This window comes from Lepidochelys kempii, chromosome 3 (genome assembly GCF_965140265.1).
Source record: "Lepidochelys kempii isolate rLepKem1 chromosome 3, rLepKem1.hap2, whole genome shotgun sequence".
Classification (NCBI taxonomy): Eukaryota; Metazoa; Chordata; order Testudines; family Cheloniidae; genus Lepidochelys; species Lepidochelys kempii.
The window spans coordinates 187,582,533-187,605,409 of record NC_133258.1 but is presented as its reverse complement, the minus strand read 5'-3'; the positions used below and the strand labels follow the sequence as shown (position 1 = coordinate 187,605,409).

Sequence of the window (22,877 nt, the reverse complement as noted above, 5' to 3'; positions counted from 1 at the left end):
TGGGGCTCGTCCGTGCCTCCCCACTGCCTGCCTGTGCATGGGGCTGGTCCTTTGAGCTCTTCAGGCGGCCCAGTGCACTGTCCCTCCGTGCACTGGGCTGCTTGAGGCCCCTCCTCCATGCACGTGTGGCAGGCCAGCTGGCCTAAGCAGCTCTCCCTAGTCCTCCCTCCAGCACAGGGCTGGCATTGCGATTCACCCCCTCCACTCTTCTGCATGTTCATCCATGCCCTGCCAGGGATCCCACCCCACGTTTTTGGCAAAACTGTGCATTGACCAGTTTACTCTTGCCAACGGAAGATCAGCTTGCAAGAGAAAATGAGACAAATGCCCAGTTTTGTCAAAAAAGTCAGGATGGCCGAGACAGGGCCTAAAAAAGGGACTGTTCTAGTCAAAATGGGACATATGGTCACCCCAGTGATCCTATATAGTTTCTTGTCTACTGTATTTCATACTAATGTTGTCAGACTTATTTACTTAATGTATGAAAGACAGAGCCTTAAGATGAATGTCTGTAATTGACCTTGGTCTATAATAGAAACCTCATATTGCTAGAGGTACATGCATGTGTGGAGGGTATCTGTGAGAGAGACTGGCAGGGGGAGGGGAGGAGGGGACAGGGACTAGGGTAGGTATTAAGGAATTTTTCTTTAGATGGGGGCTGAATTTATCAGAACCATAACCAACTAAGGAGGCAAACCCTTTATCTTAAACTGCATTTTGTTATAAAATGTTTATACTCTATTAATGGAAAAATAGATTGTTTATTGACAGTATAGTTTAGTGTTCAGCTTATGTAAATGAGAAGAGAAGGGCAGGATAGTTGGGGTGAAGATATTTCATAAAGGACAAACTCTCCTGGGAAGTAGGGCCTGAGTCTGGGAGGGAACCCTGGCATTTGGTACAATTTAGTCCATTCTTAAGCAAAATAATATCTTTGCTGAAATATTTTTGTTAGTGATCTCCTGCAAGAATAAATTATCATAAACTAGAAACCATCCCAACTTCTCCCTAATGCAAGGTGGTAGATATTTGAGAGATCTTCTGAGAGTCTCCAGTAGCTCCCCAGCCTCCCCAGCAGCTCCCCAGCCTCTCAGTGCCTACTCCCTTTTAGAAAAGGCTGTTGAACATTTCATATGTAAAGTAAGAAACATTTTGTGCTCTTGGACACTCATGCAGCAGGATTTTTGAGCACTTTGATGTTGCATTCTGTTGGGACATGTAAGGGTTAAGTAGAGACCTGGGAAACCGCTGGTGTGCTGACATGGCATTAAGGAGTAGACGCAGGGGAACCATTTCTGAACTTGATAGATAAAATGCCATCCCTCTCCCTTCTCTTCTGCTTGTTAGGATTGATAAGCATTGCAGTTGCATAAGGAATGTGGCTGTCTAATTGTTACGCTTTGTGTAAAGAAGTGTTATCTCCCCTCCCTTTCTTTCCCAGCTACATAAACGAGCTCAGGGTCATGGCCCCTTCTTCCCTTCCTTGTGGACTGCTGATCAAGGGAATTTGTGGCTGCAATTACTGCAAAGAAATATATCTTCAAGGTAAAAATGTCTGTAGAATATGCTTAATGCTGTAAACTGTAAACAGGGGCGGGGATAATTATATTCAGGATATGACTATTAATATTCATTGTATGGGTGTTATGTTACTAAATAAGAGTTTTGGAGGTGTTTTAGTAAATGTAGGCATTTACATATTAACTTAGATAAAAGAGTGTGTGAGGTGATTAACTCAGTACTTACTCGATAATTGGGTCGAGGGGAACAAGTACCGCCATAAAGAAGCCCATTTACTCAATCTGCCTCTGGGTCAGCCTGCTCATTCTCTAACACATTCCATCTCTTAAGGAATGGCAAACATATCTTATCTTCCCCTGATGCAAATGTCTTAAAGCAGGATCTGGAGAGTCTGAGCCCAGAAAACTCATATTGGAAGAGTAACTTAAAATTGGGTCAAGAAGGCATCACATGTTGTTTTCCCCATCATAGGCTAATCATATTTACTCTGTTTTTTCCACAGTAGTAGAACAAGCAGTAAGTTTATTCTACTTTCCTGAATACTCAGTGAAAAGAAACTTTGCAGAAAGAACTATCGTGAAACACAAACTTTGTCCTCCTCTTCCCCACCTTAGGTTCACTCATTCCTTTCCTGGAAAATATTGGTTCCTAATAAAATACAGTGGCATTGGAAGTCTGAATGATGATGCCTTCTAGCGTCTGGCTCAGAGGGCAAGGAGACTATTACTAGCATGAGTTAAAGGAGTCTTCCTTTGATAAAGACTAAAGTTGAGAGAGCAGAAAACAAGGCTTCTAGTCCCGGTTCAGCATGCGAGTATGATTTATTTAGTAATTGTATCTATTTTCAGTACATGGATTTGTTACATTATCCTACAAACATAGCCTTTTACATAAAGAAATGCTTCCTTGGGTTGTAGGCAGCATTAACTAACCAAGGATGGGAAACAGAGTAGTTAATACACTGGGGAAAATGAGATTTGGGCGTGTTTTGCAAGTGCACTACCTTAATATTTTTAAGAAAGATTTTTGTGTGTTTGAAACCAAATCAAGACATTCTTAAAATGCTCCGGATCTAGTGTTGGCCATTCAGACAGCTCTCTGGAAAATTAGCTGAAATTACTGTTATATGATAATGCCCCTATTTTGATAAAAAAGGCAACAATATCTATAAACAGGACATACTAAACATTGGGTTTTGAGATTAAATATCTGAAGTGTTAATTTCCTCTTATTCCCCCCACATGAACATGAAAGACTAAAAAAAGTTCTCTCTCCCATACCAATTTAATATAAAATGTCTTACATGTAACAAGCAATAAATATGGTGTTACTTACATAGGGCTAACTGTGCGCTTTTAGTTGGAAAATGGTTATTGTTAGGCATATCCATGTGTATAAATATAATTTAAATATACCTACATAGATTTATAATCTCCAGGAGATAGTCTTTATCACTATGCTGCTTGGAATTTGGAGAGGGCAATATTTCTAAGCCAGGGATTCTCAAGCTTTTTCTATACTTTCAAATGTCTCTTGTTCTCTCATCAATAATGTACTCTCTAAGGTATCATGAAAACATTTGGATCATGTCTCAGATGTTTTTCATCCAATCAGTGGTGCAAGTAGGTTGTTCCGGTCTGGTACACTGTACCAGTAAGATATTTATAGCGCATACTCCACACTGGAGAGACACAGGAGGTGCGGCCCCACACCGACAGCTCCTCTGGTGTGGCTGTACCGCCCCCAGCCCTTCCTTGCAGCTGTGTCTCCTGAGTCCTGTCCAGGGTCTGCAGCCCCATGTTCTGCTCATTTTGCCACTGCAGTTCCGGAGAGCCCTGCAGTTCAGAAGTCTCTGGCACAGCGGGAGGAGGACAGAGCGCCCACCCAGGTAATATGGGATGGGGAAAGGAGAAGGAGAGTGCTGGGCCCCGGGCTGGGGTCGGGGTGAGGAGGAGTCTCGTGGGGGGTCACGTGGACAGGTCACGTGCCCTCCCTCCCTTTAGCTGGTGCAGCGTATTGGTAAGAAATGAATTCTACTTTCACCACTGCATCCAATCTAATATTGTGGACATGATTGGTTGGCCTGATAGTTACATCAGCATTGAGCACCAGCACCGTATGATAAAGGAAGAGGTGTAAATGAGATAAGACCATAGAAGCATAAGAAAAAATATATCAAAATGATGCACTAGAGACCCTAGTATAACATTTTGTCAACTGTCCCTAAGCAAAGAAAACAGCTGGTCTAAAGTCCTGGAGAGTTATCAGCAGTGGCACACAGACACAAGAAGAGCCTGATTCTCCACTGGCTTGCACTTTGTGTAGTCATTTACACTTCTGTCAAGTGAGCGTAAGATGTTGCCATTCTGATTTAGTAACATTTTACTCCCACTTTGTACCTAAATGGCTACACAAGGCGGGAAGAAACAGGAGGGTGTGGTACAGATGATTTTTTAAGTAGTCTACGCATGTCTGTCAAGCTGTCTGGAGTGGCTCATGACTGTGAGTGCCAACCTCAGGGCAGACTGTTAAGAAACAGGCCACAAACCCCCAAATGGTTCTGGGTTCCATACTTAGATTTCATCAACCAAATATCAAGTGTGAACTCCTCAAGCACTATAACAGCCTTACCATGGAGACATAGACAGTTCCCTTGGGTATGCTGGTTTATCTTGCCAACTAGGCAAGTTTGCCTTTGTGATAGATGGTCCCTCACACACAAAATCACAATGTTCAGCTTACTCCCAGTTCCAAAGGACCAGTCACTTATCCCAGGTCACTTGTTCCTCAGAGCTCAAACCAAAGACCAAGCTTGTAGCTAATCCTATAATACTAACTAAAGATTTATTAACTATGAAAAAGAAACACATTGTTTACAAGGCTAAAGCAGGTAAACATATGCACACAAGAGTTAGTCTTACTATCCAAAAAGTGATAGTAGCCACTATATATGCAGCTCTATATGTCCTTTAGGGCTAACCCACACTAAGCAGCTTGGGGATCCCTTGCTTATGCTTAAAAATATTGCCCCAAAAATATTCCATTCCCCCAGAGTTCAAATTGATGGGGCAGGTGTTGGCACCTGTCTCCTCTTCATGGAGGTGTGTGTGTGTGTGTATGTGTGTGTGGGCAATCGACAAAGTCTCTGTCCTTTGATGTTTCACAATGCCTCATTTGGTTTCAGTGGGCCTTCTTTTGTGCAGGATGAGCACTTAACATTAATTAATGTTTCTTTTCTGTTTGAGTTACACGGTTACAGAGGTTTGCAATGCAAATACTCAATATAACATCTGTAACCCATGGTGTAGTTATAAGTGAGATCAACATATGCAGTATTCTACAAGCATTTAATCAAGTCTAAACACTTTTTTTATAAACTTAACAACTATTTTAACACTGCTGACACACAGTTGAGTCAGACTGGTTTCCAGCTATGCATTTATCAGTGTTCAGTGAAGCAAGGAGCCTTGGCATGAGCTGGCACCTGGTCTGCCAACATCACAGATAATTTTTGGAACTAGTCTATGTACCGACTCCACAAGCTAAGGCCCTGATCCAGCAGAGCACTCACACACATGTTTAGCTTTAAGCACTTGCATAATCAACTAAGTGATTTCAATGAATGGGACTACCTGTTTTTTTGGTCTTGTTATCCCCACAATAGAATGGTGAAGTCTTTTATTTGCATTATTTAACTGCTGCATCCCATAGGCCAGGGCCTTTAACAGATCAGCAAAACCTTTTAGTGTTCTTCAGCAGCTATTGGGTGTGATTCACCACTGGGTTACTCCTGTTTTAAATTGGGTTAACCCTATTAGTAAAATGATACTGAGTCACAAAAGTAGCATTTTTATCCAAAGTGGGTGAGATTTAATGTTCAGAGTGTTAATTTGGATGACACATGTTTGACATACAATCCAAATGGTTGTAGGTGGCAGGATGAGGACTTTAGCTTTAGACATCTAATGACAGAACAAGCAATATTGACCATATATTTTAAAAAGTGGTTTAAAATTAATGGTATTAACCCAGCATAAAAAATGGAGTGATGCAATGGGGAGTCAGGTTCATTTTATTTATTTTTTTAAATAGAAACAAGCCCTGCTAGACAGGGTGGAGCACTGAAAGAAAGAGTGTTCCCCCAGCAATAACATGCCCATATCCCTCAATTTCAGTAAATCACGGGTAAAAAGAAACTACAGTGTGGGTCTCATAAGAATGCATGTCTCAAGATTTCTTATATTATTTAGTCCTACTATTTTATTAGTTTATAAAACAAAGAGATGATTGCTCAGATACTTAATCTCAACTTCTGTGTGAAGGGCTTTATAAACTGTGCTAACACTGAATGATGTCCAGTGTAGATTGGCACAGATTGTAATGGGTGTAACTCACAGCCTCATGGAGCATGTAAGAAGTCATGCTTTGCTCAGAGGGGAAGTATGTTCTAGTGGTTAGGCCACAAGCTTAGAACCTGGGACAGCTTAGTTCAATTCTTTGCTACACGGCCAAGGGCAGGCTGCATAAACTGGGGAGAAGGGACTCCCCTTGTAACCTCCCTTTGCACATCTACAGAAGGGGCAAGCAAAGTCTGTCCCTTCATATAATCTTTAAGTTTAAAAGTAAATAATTATATTATTAGGCTGAAATTTTCAACAGTGCCCAAGGGATTTGTATGGTTGTTTCCCATGAAAATAAATGGGAATTGGACTTCCAGATCCACTACTCTCTTCTTCTTCTTCAAATTCTTGGCTCTTTAATTAAGCTCATGAATCTGTTTTTCCTTTCACACTGTGGTGAGCTTTCTTGCCCAATGGGTTCTCCTAGTACTCATTTTCATTCGTTCTGTGTAACTTCTGCCCAAGATGTTTCCCTAAAGCATTCCCTCACAATGCAGAGGCATGAGAGTGTATTTTCTTCTGTTATGCTGGAAGCTCCCTATCTCTGTAATCCTTGTGTTCAAAACCCTCCATTGATTTATGAGCAGTTAAACACTAATTTAGCTGCAGTGGAATTTTAGGCTTTTGAGAGTTCAGTCATAAGATAAGCCACATCACTAAAACTTCTATGTGCTGGTAGTGACAGAACCCAGTTTATTTAGCCTTTGATCAAAGGCTTTGATCAAAATTGGTATTTTCCGTTCATTTCAAAGGATTGTTTTCTCTCTTTTATGGCTTTCCCCCATATCTATTCTAAATGGAATCTGAAAGTAAAATGAAAACTACAGAATCAGTATAAAAATATATACTTGTGAGTATAAAAAATGTGAAGGCATGACATTGTCTGGAAAACCCAGGCATATGTTACCACTTCCCTAAGGAAGGCTTGTTTCTCTCTAAGATACAATCTCTCCCTGAGCCACTCTGCCCTCAATACAATTTTTACTCCAATAGTTACAGATAGCATTAACCATACCAATTGTAATAGTGTACCTATTAAATAGTATGCTTCTGTATATACATGTATACTGTTGCTACAGGTAAGGTTGTACGTATCTACCTAGGGCTATAGTCTGCTCATAGTGAAGGCAAAAGAGCTACATGGCAGGAGCAGAATGCAGAATTTTCCCTTCATTTTGTAGTTTTATTAAGGGCTGTACGTGCAATGGAACTTCAAAGAGTAAGAATGATAAATGATTTGGTTGCAGGGTTAGACAAATCTTTGGTGGGACACATGCCCCTGCTTAATAGGATGGATTTTATGATCCCTGATCCTTTGAGTTTCCAGTAACGGGGGGATGAGGGGGTGGGTTGTGGGTTTTTTTCTGGTTGGTTATTTATTGGTTTGGAGTTTGAGCATATTTCTTTGTTTCTATATGGTGGGAGCAAACCTTACAAATAGTTGATTTTCTTTGAATGCTGAATGTAGATGCATTTTTCACTAATTTTATTGTCATGAGGTTTTTCAGAATTGATTTGATTAGTATTGTTAATTGACTTACTGGTAACTGGATGAAAGAAGCACCTGAGATAATTGGGTGAAGTAGCCTTAGAGATGTAGAGAATAACAAGTGCCTTTCTGCAAACTGCTGGCTTGTTTGCACCAAGACAGTCAGATAACATTTTTTTTAAAAATGTTTTGCTTTGTTATCTAATGTTGGTTTGTTCACTGGCCTTTGGGAAATGCCTTCGTAATCTCTGTTCAGTTTCTAGTGGACAGATTTCCCCATCAGCAAAACTGGCACTCATTTGGCATACTTAATGACAGTCTCAGCAGAGAGTCCAATGACTGAACAGACGGGGAGGGTGACCTTTAAAAGTAATTCTTTAATAAAATCAAATGCTATGATTTTGCTGTGTTCCCAGCAAACAAAGACTGTTGTGGCACAGAGGAAAAACTGTAAAACATAAGATACATGTAGTTCTTTGTGTGTCCCCCTTTCTTGCTGCTCTTTCTACAAATGCAGCCACCTTCTAGCTCAGTCTTTTATGTCCTGGGAGCAAAATAACTATAGAAGCAGGCCAGGGATAGCATTTGAAAAGCACTAATGTCTTTTGAAAACAAATGGAGGGGAAAATAGGCAAGGATCTCAGTGATGCGGCAGAACAAGCTGTATTTTTAACCTGAAAAAGGAAACAAAACTATCTGCTATTTTCCTATTAAATGCTTCTAAACAGGAAGGGTGAAAATGTTGAATTATTTATAGATAAGAAAATACACTGATTTGTACCTTAAACCATTGTTACTCTGGTATGAGTTTCTGCAGGGACTACAATACAGGTTCCAGGATGGCCAATATCTATACCCTACTACCCAGCAGCTGTGATAGGGCTGCATCCATTATCACAGACTCTATGGAGAGCACCACCACAAGAACCACCACCTCAGAAGGTTTCCCTGACAGCTTCCTTCATGATCCTTGATTAGTCCAGGCACTCTACTTAAGCCTAGGTGGAGTTCCAGGAGGTGTCTATGCAACATGGTGGACTCCATTGTCAGCTGTAGTGATGGATCTGACTCCTGGTTCCTGATGCTGACTTTACCTTCAGTGCTGTTCCTGGTCTCTGATCACGACTCTTCTGACCGCCATGCCCTGGTCATGATATCTGGCTGCTGAGGGGAACGCAGTCTTTTCCCCGAGTTATACAGTAAAGCCTTGATCCTGCAAACTTGTGTGGTGGTGAGTTACTTGACTCACATGAGAAGAGTGGTTCTAGGACTGAGGCCTCAGTAATCACATACAACTGATCAAATATAGTAATCACCAGGGATACTAGATATTCATTTGCTGGGGGGAAAAAAAGTAGAATTTGCATTTTTACATTTTGTGAAAATAAATAAAAACTAACTTAATTTTACTGAAAGTACCAGTGTCACTGTGACCAGGTTCCCTCACCACTTGTAGCGCCTCCTCCTGGCTGTCCTGAGGATTACCCCTGACAGGTGCTGCACCCTCCTCAGAGGTCTCTCTGCCCATGTTCTTCAGTCTGAAGCCTCTCTTGGAGATACAGCTTGTCGTCTTTGGCTTGGCCCTCCAGCCAGGTCACTAACTTCCTCCCCTTCCAGAGGGATCAGTCCTTGTGGATCAGCTGTCTGACTTCTCCAATGCCCTGTGCCACTATCCAGTGGCTGGTGTGGGAACCCAGGCCTGCCCTCTGGTTTCCAATCTAGGGACCCTATAACAACCAGCCAACGCCCATGCTGCCTTTGCCGCTGTTTCCCTGGGCTTCTTCTTATATATCTGGCTCCCACCCACTCGGGATGCACCAGCCTTCCAGCTCCCTCCTCTCAGGGGGTAACCTCCTGCTGTGCTCAGCTCTTGGGCTTTATACAGGCTCCTCCTCTTCCTGCCCAGCTCAGCCTGCTTCTAATTAGTAGCCTCCATCTCTCCCCTACTTGCTGCTTAACTGGTTAATTACACCTGCCTGGCCTAATTTACCCTCTCAGGGCGAGTGTGGGGAATACAGCCCGTCACAGTCACTTATTCAGTGTGCACAATCTCCCCCTCTTGTGGTCAATTTTTGAATGCGCTTTAAGATTACATAGCTAAACATACTCCAAAAAACAGTTTGCAACACATAGAGGTTACTGAATGTCATTCAGGGATTCGTGTTTTAATGCATCTCAAATTTTACTTCAGCCTCCAGACGTGAGTAATTAAAGTTATGAAAAGATGCAGAAGATTTTAAAAATCACCCCTAAAGACAGTGTCATTGAGTTTGGCAAGGACGAATTTCACATTGATGGTAATGTGCTGTTCTGTCCTGTATGCAGCAAAGCTGTAGATTACGTTTGAAGGCAGACAATTGTAGAACACATGGAAATTGCTAATCATAAACCAAACGAAAATAAATGAAAACATGAGGCTGAAACAGCAGGGCCATTGACAATGGTAAAGAAACAATGCACTATGACTGGATCATTTCAGTGTTTTAAAACTGCCAAAGAACAGCGTGAAACTGTCACTCCAGATGTTGTTTGAGTGTGTGTAAAAGCAGATATTCCTCTGCATAAAATGGATTTACCTGTTGTCAGAGATTTTTTGACCAAAATTGTTAAGGGTCGTGGTGCTGTTCCCAAGTCAGATCAATTGAAGAAGAAAGGTGGTGCCTTCTTAATGAAAGGAAACTCCATTGCCATGATCACTGATGAAACCACCAACTTCTACAATAGACCAGTTTTCAATATTTTTATTTCAGGTGCTCAAGATAGAGCCTCCTAAACATGCTAACATTACCATACCACAGCTTGTAAAGACAATGTACTTCAGAAAAGTTAATCATGCCACCATTTCACAAGCCTTGATTTCTTGTGTGGTGGCATCTCACTTGATCAATATTAGCATTTGTAATTGACACTGCGAGCTACCTGACAAAAGCTTGGAATGATGTGCTTTACAACCTGTGGTCAAACTGTGTACTGTGGCAGAGCTCCAACCTTGTCTCAGTGGGTCCCATGCTTCCTGGCAGATTACTCTAGCCTCAGAGGCTCACTGTGACCTTTTACATAGCCTTTCTCCCTCTAGAGACAAGGGTCACAGCCTACTGAGCCATTTTCATCATAAGCCAGCAAGGAGGTTGGTGAGAGAACTCCCACAGTTTGTTGTCCCTATAGGTTTATTCCAGAACAGTTTAGCCTCCTGTTCTGACAGGGGCCTGTCTTCCCCTCCCAGGAAGAGTTTCTGTAGTGGCAAGTTGTGGGGAACCCAGTCCCACCCTCTACTCCAGGTTCTGGCCCAGGGACCCTAATGGCAGCAGCTGACCTTTCACTGCCAGAATTGCTATGTTTTCCTGGGTCACTTCCCTACAGCTCTCCCACTTTTCTCTCACTCTACACCTTCTTCACCCTTACCTTCAGGCTCCATTTCCAGTGGCTTGAGGGTGTCTTCATTAACCAGCCCTTCAGCCACACTTCCTCTTCTTTGGCTCCCTGGCTTTCCTCAGCCTGACTGGAGTGAGCCCTTTTATAGTATCAGAGGGGCCTTAATTAGAGTCAGGTGTTCACATGAGCTTAACAGCCTGACTCTTTGCAGGTTAATTGGAGTCAGGTGTTCTCATTAGCCTAACGGCTTCAACTGACTCTTTGCAGGCTAATTGGAGTCATGTGCCCACCCTAGCCTAGAGCAGCCCCTGCTCTGGCCAGTCAGGGAACAGAAACCTGTTCATCCAGTGGCCACAGAATCATAGAATATCAGGGTTGGAAGGGACCCCAGAAGGTCATCTAGTCCAACCCCCTGCTAGAAGCAGGACCAATTCCCAGTTAAATCATCCCAGCCAGGGCTTTGTCAAGCCTGACCTTAAAAACCTCTAAGGAAGGAGATTCTACCACCTCCCTAGGTAACGCATTCCAGTGTTTCACCACCCTGATAGTGAAGAAGTTTTTCCTGATATCCAATCTAAACCTCCCCCACTGCAACTTGAGACCATTACTCCTCATTCTGTCATCTGCTACCATTGAGAACAGTCTAGAGCCATCCTCTTTGGAACCCCCTTTCAGGTAGTTGAAAGCAGCTATCAAATCCCCCTTATTCTTCTCTTCTGCAGACTAAACAATCCCAGCTCCCTCAGCCTCTCCTCACAAGTCATGTGTTCCAGACCCCTAATCATTTTTGTTGCCCTGCCAGTATATCTCCCTTCGATTACTCTGCTGTACCTAACTGGCCTCGGTATATCACAGTATGTATTCATTGCTATGCACATATTATCTCTCTGGCAGGAAATACTTGGAGAGATACCTTTAAGCAAGTGAATGCTTTGATGAAATCACTTTTCGTGAAAGCTCCACCTTGTTGTGAATGGTTTTTCAGATACTTGAATGAACAGAGCATTGATTCACCAACATTTCCACCTAAACCAGTTGTGACCAGGTGGAATACATGGTTCAATAGCGTAAAGTACCACGTACAGTACTACTAGTTGTACCATGGGTTCGTGGAGCATGAACAAATGGAACAAAGGAATATATATGTTCTTTGGGAACTAGCCAGTCTATTAGTGGTAGAAGACATGCACGCTAACCTGAAATACATTGCAGAGAACTGCAGATCCCTGGTGATAGTACTGGACATTTTACAGTCCCCAAAACATCAAATACACAAAGTGCACCACATTATCCTGGATTTAAAATCATGGCTGAAACATCTTGCATCATCAACTGATAATGCAAATGGATCTGCAGCTGCTCAAAGCACTGCTGATAAACTGAGACAGTACAACCTAAAAAATAAACAACCAACAATTGATTTTCTCCTGAACAAATTGGTGCTGCTTATACAGATTATGAAACTGTAAAACAGCAATTAAAGCTGTCTGATTAATGCAACATGGACTTGCCAGTGTATTTAAGGATTGGCAAAGATGTGTTTGGAAGCAATGAGGATCCCATTTACTTCTGGATGGCTGTTGAAGATCATGTTCCCAACGTTGCAAACCATGCAGTAGTTCTCCAACTGACTGTAAATTTAGCTGACATGGAAAGAAGTTTCAGCAAACTTGGGGTTCTTTTCTGTGCTCAATGCCAATGTCTGAAAGATGAAAGTGTGGCTGGAATGCTGCAACTCTATAACTAGTACTAACTCAAAGTGAATAATGTTAATAAAGAAGCAATTTTCAATTTATTTTTTGTGCATTTAAAAAAATCAGTTTTCTGAAAATATAGAATACAGGCAGAAGAATTTGGTATATGTAAGAAATACAAATTAGAATTCTATCTTATTATTAGGGCTGTCAATTACTGATCAATTACTCACATGATCAACTCGCACTGTTAAACAATAGAATACCAATTGAAATGTATTAAACATTTTGGATGTTTTTCTACATTTTCATATATACTGTATTCTGTGTTATAATTGAAATCAAAGTGCATATTTTCATTACAAATATTTGCACTGTAAAAATGATAAAAGAAACAGTATTTTTCAAATCACCTCTTGTAGTGCAATCTCTTTGTCATAAAAGTGCAACTTACAAATGTAGATTTTTTTGTTACATAACTTCACTCAAAAACAAAACAATGTAAAATTTCAGAGCCTACAAGTCCACTCACTCCTACTTCTTGTTCAGCCAATCACTAAGACAAACAAGTTTCTTTACATTTACAGGAGATAATGCTGTCCTCTTTTTATTTACGTCACCTGAAAGTGAGAACAGGCATTTGCATGGCACTTTTGTAGCTGGTATTACAAGGTGTTTATATACCAGATATGCTAAACTTTTGTATGCCCCTTCATGCTTTGGCCACCATTCCAGAGGACATGCGTCCATGCTGATGACACTTGTTAAAGAAAATAATGTGTTAATTAAATTTGTGACTGAACTCCCTGGGGGAGAATTCTATGTCCCCTGCTCTGTTTTACCCATATTCTGCCATATATTTCGTGTTATAGCAGTCTTGGATGATGACCCAGCACATGTTGTTCATTTTAAGAACACTTTCACTGCAGATTTGGCAAAATGCAAAGAAGGTACCAATGTGAGATTTCTAAAGATAGCTACATTACTCGACCCAAGGTTTAAGAATCTGAAGTGCCTTCCAAAATCTGAGAGGGACAAGGTGTGGAGCATGCTTTTAGAAGTCTAAAAAGAGCAACACTTTGTTGCGGAAACTACAGAACCTGAACCATCAAAAAAGGAAAATCAACCTTCTGCTGGTGGCACCTGACTCAGATAATGAAAATAAACATGCATCAGTCTGCACTGCTTTGGATGGTTATCGAGCAGAGCCTGTTATCAGCATGGACACATGTCCTCTGGAATGGTGGTTGAAGCATGAAGGGACATATGAATCTTTAGTGCATGTGGCACATAAATATCTTGGGACGCCAGCTACAACAGTGCCATGAGTGTTAGGATATAGATATTCAGGCCTGTCTGTAAAGGCCTATACTCTAAGAATTTAGGTGTATTCTTATCACTTGGCTAGTTATAGAGGTACAAAAGAAAGAGAATCAAAATCATGTCTGCCGGTGTAAGGGCCTTCTCTTACTGTGACAGTTTGTGGCCCTGTGCTTAGGCTCAGGCCTTTGGCTAAGCAGCAGAGGCAGCCATAAGCTGGGAAGCGAACGGTCACATCCTCACATTCCAAACTAGTCACATTGAAATAAGGTGCTATTCGGCTGTTAGGAATACAATCCTGTCCTGATAGTGCCTATTACCTCCAGAGAAAGGGAAGTGCCTAGAAAATGTAAAAGAAAACTTAGTTTGATAGCATCCTGTCTGGCAAGAACTCACTTATCAATAGCTGGGATGTGAAATCCTCACTTCTGTATTGTTTTGTCATTATAGTTCCCACTTTGCTGTTGTTTGTCTGTATAATCTCTGTCTGGTTCTGTGATTGTTTCTGTCTGCTGTATAATTAATTTTCCTGGGTGTAAACTAATTAAGGTGGTGGGATATAAATGGGTACATAATCATGTTACAGTATGTTAGGATTGGTAAGTTAAATTTCAGGAACATGATTGGTTAAGGTATAGCAAAGCAGAACTCAAGTTTTACTATATAGTCTGCCGTCAATCAGGAAGTAGAGGGGTGGGGGTGGGCATGCGGGTGGGGGAAATGGGAACAGGGAATGGGGGTAAGGAAATTGGAATCATGTTTTGCTAAAAGGGGAAATGGGAACAGGGAATGGGGCTGGGGAAACTGGAATCATGTTTGGCTAAGGGCAGGAATGGGAACAGGGACATCAAATTGTTTGCACCTTTGGACTTCGGGTATTGTTGCTCTCTGTTCATGCGAGAAGGACCAGGGAAGTAAGTGGGTGAAGGAATAAGCCCCCTAACAATGAGAACACCTGTTCTCACTTTCAGGTGATATTGTAAACAAGGAGCAGGCAGCAGTATCTTCTGCAAATGTAAACAAACTTGTTTGAGCGATTGGCTGAACAAGAAGTAGGACTGAGTGGGCTTGCAGCTCTAAAATTTTATATTGTTTTGTTTTTGAATGCAGTTTTTTTTACATAATTATACATTTGTAATTTCAACTTTCATGGCAAAGAGATTGCACTACAATACTTGTATTAGGTGAATTGGAAAATACTATTTTGTTTTTTTACAGTGCAAATACTTGTAATAAAAAATAAATATAAAGTGACCACTGTACACTTTGTATTCTATGTTGTAACTGAAATCAATATATTTGAAAATCTAGAAAACATCCAAAAATATTTAAATAATTGGTATTCTATTATTGTTTAAGAGTGTGATTAATTGCGATGAATTTTTTTTAGTCGCTTAACAGTCCTATTTATTATAATGATTGATGGCAGTGGTAGGCTTCGATCTTGCTTAAAAATTGTAACAATATCAATAAAACATTGTGTTCAACTGATACCTATATATATTGTAGCTAGGGAAACAAAAATTCTGCATTTCATTTTAATTTCAGAAAAACACAGATTTTTGTGGAGAATTTGGGGGTTTTTTATCACGAAAAACTAGGATCCCTGGAAATGACATACATATATTATAATAATCACATACAGTAGACCAATAATAAGCCTGAGCAGTCTTAATTTACATCCATTCATTAGGAATGTTTTAAACAGAAACCATTCCAGTATAACATACATATTAAAAGGGGGCCAGACACTGCACCCTTACTAACAATCAGTAGTGCTTCACTCTGCAAATAGTCCCATTGACTTCAGTAGGACTAAACACTGAGAAAGGTAATATCCAACGTACATAAGGGTGACAAAATCTGACCTATGAATAGCTTTTTTTTTTTTTTTCATATGGGTGGCCCTTCGACTTGTCACAAATTTAGTGCCCAAGCTGGAAATTCACTTTTTAGCTAAGAGGATTTTAATGATTAAAAAAGCTTGTGTTTCATCCATAGTTATAGGAAACAGAGCATGCTGTGATAGGATGTAGTCTTGTATTTCCTTGTGGGTTGTTTTTTTTGGTTCTAAATGAAGATTTTTTTCCATAGTACACCATCCAGGATTCTGTACGGAAAGAAGACAGGAGTTATTTAGTCTGACATTATTATGTGCGTTACGGTGCCAGGTGCTTTACAAATGCAGAGTAAGACAGTGTCTGCCCAAATTGACAAGAGAGACAAAGAGGAAACAGGTGATTTTTCTGCAAGATCATACAAATTAATGACACAGCCAGAACTAGAACCAATGTCTCCTGCTGCTCAGTCCATTGCACTGTCCACTAGACAACATTGCCTCTTTTTCTTTTTTCCAGAGATTCCAAGGCTGGAAGGCACTGTTGAGATCATCTAGGCTGACCTGTACAACACAAACCATAGAAATTCCCCAAAATAATTCTTGGAGCAGATCTTTTAGAAAAACACCTAGTCTTGATTTAAAAATTGTCAGTGATAGAGAATCCACCATGACCCTTTGTAGATTGTGCCAGTGATTAATTACTCTCACTGTTAAAAATGTATGCTTTATTTCCAGTCTGAATTTGTCTAGCTTCAACTTCCAGTTGCAATTACCTGGTTTAATGAAGAAGCACACACTATGAACAAGTAATCTGCCACAGGCTCTCATTTTCCCTGCAAACCAGGGAATAAAAAAACACAGGTAACAGTAAAATAACATTGAAACACCAGGATGCTGCAGATCTGATATACAGAATTTGTAGAACTATTTGACAATATAAAATGTGCAGCTGTAACAAACCCACAGCAACATACATGTAGAAGCCATCAGTTGTCAGTGAGAATTGAAACCAGCCTCTTGCATCTAAGTGCAAATCCCTGCCACTTTGGCCAAAAAAGTTAATTCCTGAAACTTTCTTTTTCTGGCCAAGCCTTAAGTGATCAACCGAATTAGCAGACAACTAGCAAACATGAGAAATCAGTCAGATGCGCCACTGCTTGTTCCACCTAAGGGTAGGTCTGCACTTTGAGATGGAGGTTTACATTCCAGCTCAAGGAGACACACCCACACTAGCTCCAACTGATCTAGCATGCTAAAAATAGAATGTAGCTGCAGTGGGGGAAGAGCTAGCCACCTTAACTCTGTACCTAACATCTTGGATGGGTATGTACTTGGGGTGGCTAGGCCATCCAGCCACTCACACAGCTACACTGCTTTCTTAAATTAACTTTTTATTAAGGCAAAGTTACAATAAAATATTAACACCTTACATTGCACATTATTTATTCAGGATCAGATTGAATATTCAAAGAACCTGGCTAAAGATTCTGACTTGCTGGCTGGGGAGCCTTCCTCCTCTGAATATGCTACAAACGGTGAGCAAATTTCTAAATACTTATGTTCTTTAGTGCTTCTCTTGTGTATGGACCTCTTAGGGAAGCTTTTCCATTTAAAAGGACAGCCCATGTTTTACTGTACCACAGTTCCATAGGAGGATATGCATTAGCTTGATCAGAGCTAGAGTGGGTATGTCTCTTCCAGCTATAGTTTACAACTCCAGCTTGAAGTGTCCACATACCTGTGACATTTTATCAGGGTGTCCATAACTGTGAGTAACCTTGTTACCTCTCTGCCTCAACAAGAAAGAGATTTGATACTGCTAATCTGTGTGTCAGCTCCCTGACACTCCAGTCTGTTGGCTAGCCCAACAAATGCCTTATGACCCTGACAGCCCTTACTTTGCCTTGTCTGTAACATCTGGTGCACTTCAGTTCCCAAACCCCCTTGAAAAGTGTTCCCTTGTGCTATCCAGTCCCTGTCACTGGGCACTCACAGAAATGACCAAGTCTCCACTGAGACAGGATACACACCAACCTGTTGGCTTAGCAGGGGAAGCACGCTTTGCTTTTATTATAAATTCATCTCAGTGCTGCTATATTAAACAAGAATAGGTTTATTAATAAAGTCCAGAGATTTAAGAGATACTAAGCAAAGATAATAGATACAGAAATAGTTAAATAAAAGTATAACACAATTTCTAGTGACTAAAACATAACATGCTACAATCCTTTGGCTAAAACAGTTTTCTCACCCTCTGCAGAGCTTGCTGATTTTCAGTTATATCAGCCTCCAGATTTTCCATGAGTCAGTCTTCTCTGCCAGGAGTGTTCCTCAGTGAAAAGGGTCCCCAAATGCCTTTTTGCTTCACCTTATATTTCTCCAAAATGCATTGTTTTGATCCCAGGTCATCTTGCTCGTTCATGCTAATTTTACATTCCTAAGTCAACCTGGCTTTTTCTGTTGAATTATATGCAAATGGGACCTCCTTTGTGTTGATTTCACAATGTTTAATTTACATTAGAGTTGGGGAGATATCTATCTTTCCTCCTGTCTGGAAGAAAAACCTGTTTTCCCCCTTTGGTTGCAGATTTTAAAGACATGTAACTATCCATAATTTCTTATATGGGCTTAATACCTACAATTCACAATGATAAATGACCAGAGTGTATTAACAACTTTCATTTAATGTCTTACAAGGTGATCTTTATAGATAAATACCATGACACCAGTGTGTTAGGTACAGTGAGTTTGTCTGGACTGATAGGAGTTGCTGACAGAGTAGTGAACCACAATGCCCTAAGAAAATGCTCATAAAATGCAATTAGTAGGGCTGTTGTTTTTGCCATTACACATTTCAGCACATATCACATCATGGACATATGGAGAGACAGCATGCTCCAGTGAATAGGGCTTCCTCTGTTGGCCAGTGACCTGCTGTGTATTTTGTGTGAGTCACTTCCCCTCTCTCTGCCTCTATCCCTCCCACCCTTTGTCTGTCTTGTATAGTAAAATGGTGCCCCATTCATGGTTGGGGTCTTGGCATGGAGTCCATTTATGGTAGGTGGTGTCCCTCCTGGCCTTTCTAAGGATTAGCCTCTCTCTCTCTCTCTCTGTGTCTCTCTCTCTCTCTGTGAGACTCACTGTGTTCTCTCTTCATGACTTAGCCCTTCAGCCAGCTCACTATGTGTTTTTTCCCCTTTCCAGGTTATCAAAGTCCTTCCTTACTAGCAATCTTAGGCAGTCTTCCCATTCACTGCCCCTATGGTGCCACTTCCTCAGTGGCTGGTAGCAGAACCAGGCCCACCCTCTACTCTGGATTCCAGTTCAGATTGACTCTGACTCTGTAGTAATCTGTGTGGCTTTTTCCTCCATCTCATGTAATGACTCCTCCCCAGTTCCTCACCACACACAAGGAAGTCCTTAGCAGCATGACTCCAATCAGGTAGAACCTGGAGCTTCTTCCATTGGAGACAAACACTGGAATGCTGCCCATATCCAGGAGGGAAGAATACCAGAGAAACTTTGAGTAGAACCTTGCAGAGATCAAGTGGAATAACATACACAGGAGAACATAGTACCCTACACCAAAAATTGGAGGGGAGGCGCTGGTGGTAATTTTGGAACCACTGAAAAATTCCAAGAATAGAGGTGGGGGGTTGTCTGTTTGTTTCCAAAGAGCTATTTAAAAAAAAATAAACAAACAAATCTGTCACTAAGTTATATTTGGAAAAAGAATAGAACATCAAAAATGCCAGGACTACTTCTGCTAACTAGATTCCATGACATCATGAAGTTAAGTTGACCAGCATTCTTCTATTTAAATATAACATTGCAGGTGCCTACTTTTTGCTATTGTGGAAATAATTATCTGAAATTAAATGCCACTAAATCAAGCTTCTAATTAGTAAGAAAGCATGAAATTGTTTGAAAAATCCCTGAAGCATATTTTACTACTTCTGTTTTTTTTTTAAAGAAAAGTTTACAACCTCACAATGCAAAGTAGTTTGTTATGAAACATGAGAGAGCACTGTTGTCTTTAGACTATCAAACATTTTTGCTCTAACTTTTCAGTCAAGCAAGCAATTCAGAAGAGCATACACATTTTTCTGAGCCATAATGACTCTCACTGACTGCCCAGTTCTCACAGTGCAAAAACACAGAAATTGAGTGCAATGTCAACTATAACGCCTACTCACTAAACTATTTCAAAGGGTTGTTGTGAGGAGTCCTAATATAAAGTTTGTAAATGGCTAAAACATAAATGACAGGTTTCAGAGTAGCAGCTGTGTTAGTCTGTATTTGCAAAAAGAAAAGGAATACTTAGAATATCAGGGTTGGAAGGGACCTCAGGAGGTCATCTCGTCCAACCCCCTGTCAAAGGAGGACCAATCCCCAATTTTTGCCCCAGATCCTAAATGGCCCCTTCACAGATTGAACTTACAACCCTGGGTTTAGCAGCCTAATGCTCAAACCACTGAGCTATCCCTCCCCCTTGTTTTAGAAACTAACAAATTTATTTGAGCATAAGCTTTCGTGAGCTACAGATCACTTCATTGAATGAAGTCAGTATGAATGAATGTCAGTTAGTTGTGGTATTAATTTCTATAGGGTACAATTCTGAAAGAGTTTATCAGATTTAAGAATCTAATCTGTGAACAGAGAATGGAGCTTGACTGTTCTCAGTGGTGGCAGATGACAGAACAAGGAGCAATGGTCTAAAGTTTCAGTGGGGGAGGTCTAGGTTGGATATTAGGAAACACTATTTCATGAGGAGGGTAGTTAAGCACTGGAATACGTTACCTAGGGAGGTGGTGGAATCTCCATCCTTAGAGATTTTTAAGGCCCGGCTTGATAAAGCCCTGTCTGGGATGATTTAGTTGGGGTTGGTCCTGCTTTGAGCAGGGGGTTGGACTAGATGACCTCCTGAGGTCTCTTCCAAACCTAATCTTCTATGATTCTATACACTAATGAGACTTCATGTGTGTTTAAGGGTCCACTCTAGGATACCTGTATGTGGGACTGGGGCACAAATTGATAACTAAAGGACAGTTTCTGCAATCCTTAAGCACATGAATATTCACACTGAAGTCAACTACTTACCTAATGTGACTGAGTCTATGTGTGTTAGAAAGTGTTGACTGGAATATGCCCCCTGATTCCAGCTCCGTAGCTGGCAAGCTTGAATCTGAATGGTTCATTTATAATGTCCATTTTCTCACTGAAGTCAGCATCTTACCTGAAGTCAGTGGAACTACTTGTCTGAGTCAGGATTAATGGATCAAGCCCTAATATAAGCTCCTCCATTGACAAAGCTGAAATGATGAACGCTTCATTTCCAGTGTCATTTGAACAAGGAAAAAAATAGTATCAGGCTATGAGAATCTAGTCATGGATCATGCTCCTCTGAATTAATTATCTCATTAAATCAGACCTCATGAATATTAGGAAACTGAATACAAGTCTCTTTGAGTCATTATTTAGCAATGATGACAATATATAGGATAGGTGACATTTATTTTTAAAGTATACTTCCATTTTTAATGGTACAAATGAGTTTTTCCCCGAACAATAATGATAACTTTTAATAGAATAGGACTTCTTACTCATTTGGAACCAAATTCTTTTGAAATGGTGTCGAAACTCAGACTGAATAGAATTAAGGGACACAAATGAGCCTTCACCTACATTTAATCCAGCCTTGGACATTAATCTTGGACAGACTGTATGGTTAACAACCATATTTAAATCTGAATAGCCATCAAAAGCTATGTAAATAGATCATTTGTAATATATATTTGCTAGCAAGCTTAATGCATACTAACAGCAATGCTCATCTATAAGTGCAGCTGTTTGTGCAATACATGGTAAAATATTCACAAATTACACTGCTTATCCATTCATTTTCCCTCTCTGTTTGCTGTCTCTACCTTACATCCTGCATTACTGTATCTGTTGCAAATGCTTTCCTAAGAGATGGTGCACCTTAATTTTTTATAACCAATTATAATACTCTCCAACTCTGTCCTCATCATTTAAAGTGCTGCCAAGTGGCAGCATTATCCTCCAAACACTAGGACTGTAATAAGCTCTAATTGGGTCCACATGCTTGTTTCACCTAACAGATTCACAAGGCAATAGAAGGGTACAAGGTATGATGGCTTTTACTAGAGCAGTACCACATGGCTAAGTAGTAATTTATGCTGAATGAACACTGGAGAAAATGTACACATACAGCCATGGTGTACTGTGCATTTCATGCTAAGAAATCATAATGGGAAATGGTCAGTCTCCAAGCAATTAATACCAAGTAAATGACACTGCTTTCTCATTTACTTTTTCACCCAGGATTAGATTTTAAGGCTAAGGCATATGAAGCTAAAAACAAGCAAATGGTTGAAAATTAAACAAAAATGGGAAAGAGACTAATGAAATCTTAGGGCACTCAAGAACTTGCATTGATACACTGTTGCCAGTGCCTGAATTACCAGCAAGGCACAGGGGAGATGCACCAGACCTCATTTCTCTCTGGTGCTGGCTGAAAAATGAAAAAATTGTTGAGAAAAGGGGGCAAAGTGGTGGTAAGGAGAGTCATGAGTTATCGTAGGGCTGGCACACTGTGTTTGCAATCCATAAATATGGGGTTTGACTGGTGTGTGTGCACGTGTGTGTGTGTGTATAAACTGCTGTAGTACAGTACCTGGCTAGCCCACAAGGGGAGTAATCCACTCTGCTACTAGTAGAGTGGTGATTTTAAATTAATAAGAGTTAATTAATGCCTACAGAGGCATCATATGCCCTGTTAAAGTTGTTCAGAGAAATGGGGGAGACTAGGTTGGTACCTTTCTATATCAAACAAAGGGAGGCCAGGTGCCTTTTCTCAGAACACTTACCCTCCCTCCCACAAAGACCTCCTGAACCACAGAGCTCTAGAGGAGCTCTCAAAGAGAGGGGGATGTAAGATTTATTCATACAGGATTCAACCCTGCATCCACTGATGTTCCACCCTTGGTTGCAATAAGATCTGGAACATGTCCATGTGTCTTTTGCTCCTTTGTAACTAAGCTTTGGAGAGAGCTGTTCAACATTTTTCAAAATTTGAAATGTTGATGACATTTACAAGCTAGGAAAAACAAACGGAAAACTGTTCATTGTTTTGAAATACTTTCCCCAGTTTCTGATCAACTTCAGAGCTGATATGTACTCCTCCCAGGAGAGTGGCATTCTGTAGTAAATACCATTTG

The 22,877-nt window shown here is 40.7% G+C and overlaps 1 long non-coding RNA gene across 1 annotated transcript in view; it reads left to right on the top strand.

Annotated features, from left to right (window-relative positions):
• Window positions 1-1,438: 1,438 nt before the first annotated feature.
• The window catches only part of LOC140908337 (uncharacterized), an 85,650-nt gene continuing 64,211 nt past the window's right edge, over window positions 1,439-22,877 (top strand). Inside the window, exons 1-2 of the long non-coding RNA XR_012157839.1 lie at window positions 1,439-1,545; window positions 17,087-17,171. This is a non-coding gene — a long non-coding RNA (uncharacterized lncRNA). The remainder of the gene's footprint in view (window positions 1,546-17,086; window positions 17,172-22,877) is intronic.